Genomic DNA, 1,576 nt, shown 5'->3' on the forward strand with positions numbered 1-1,576 from the left:
CTGTCGGCACGGCTCTGTCTTCGAGGCGGCGCGTCGGGCTCGCTTTATAAACGCAGCGGGTTGGGTGGTGGTCGCGTTTTGTTACCGGTTAAATCCTCGCGAGGATTGGTCGCGTTCGTGTAAAAGTACCACGGGATTGGCCGCGGGATCTAGCGGTACCGTCGCTTCTTCGCGGCTACGATGTTTCCATGTGCGTCTCTCTCTCTTTCTTCCTTCCTCTGCACCCATCCATCTCGCCTACTGCTCCTCTCTTTCCTTCTCTCCGGGCTCGCGCGCCACCAGGCTAAATAGTCGCTTCGCGTAATTAGGGAACAGTGACATTTTACCGTTTTTTCCTCCTCTCCCTCCGACTTTTCTCGTCTTTGCGCTCCGCTCGGATCGGATCATCCCTCGCGACGACCTAAGCGTTCGATCGCGTTCCGCACTCTGTGCGGTTACTGTAATCTGATAAATCGAATGGTCATTTATATCGAATTTGCTCATTCTAATGTAAGGCGGATATTTTCCCCAAGTCTGCATGTGTCTAACACCAAGAATATCATTATTACCCTATTCTCCAAATGAATTACTCTTCACTGTCTACTCCACCTACAATAGTGTTATATCACTCTCGTTTATTACTATTTTTTTATTGATACATTTTATATGTATTTTATATTTTATATAATTTCATTCATATTATTTTTATATTTTATATTTAATTTTCACTTTGCATCGTTTTTCTATAGAGACCCATATGAAAATGATTAAATAAATAAGGTGCGAACTTATCGGATACTTAACGAGTTTCTTGTTTCGGATGATCGATAACGACGAGCCGCTTAGGTGCTCCGTAAACTATCCAGACATCTTCGTATCTCGTCGCGGATTCCGCGATTTACGTTGGAGAACGAGACGAAATTAGAAGAATAAAAAAGGCTCGTCGAACGACGATCGAATCAGACGAGGCCATTCTGATTTATAATACGACGCGAGGAGCATGTAGCGTATCTGGTTCACCGGAACGGAGTCTTCGGTCGCTCGTTAGTCGTGCAGGTGGGTCGTTAACGTACTGCTACACGAGTACATATCTGAGTACCATGTATCATAGACGAGTCGCGAAATGAAGGAACGCGTATCGATGTCTGGCGGTATCTCGATATTCATGTGGCGGAAAGAGCAGTTTCGGCTCGTAAATCTCTGCTCGAGGAACCGAATACTCCTAGCGGTATGAAATGAAACGGAGAAAAAATCTATTTTCTAAATTTCATCATTATTGTTTGACCCTCCGAGGAGTAGTTAGATTAGAGTAAGACGGAGTTTCGATCTGGACTCGTCGCGTTCTCGTTTTTTCGTTCTTTTCTCGAACGAAAGGCGAGGAGAGCGAATCGAGGCGATTCGCCGTAATTGCGGTCGTTAGGTAGCTACGGGAACGTAGGTAGATACACGCGAACGTTCGCGCGAACTGATCTCGACGGAAATCGAGGAACGCGAACCACGGAGAGAGGAACTTCCCGATTTTCCTCTCAATGCGAGGATCGAGGCGCGATCATCGAGATTCTCGCGTTCCACGTTTCTCCTAATTATCCTTTATTAG

The sequence above is a fragment of the Ceratina calcarata genome, unplaced genomic scaffold, assembly GCF_001652005.2.
Source record: "Ceratina calcarata isolate Rehan_Ccalc_2016 unplaced genomic scaffold, ASM165200v1 scaffold397.2, whole genome shotgun sequence".
Taxonomy (NCBI): domain Eukaryota; kingdom Metazoa; phylum Arthropoda; class Insecta; order Hymenoptera; family Apidae; genus Ceratina; species Ceratina calcarata.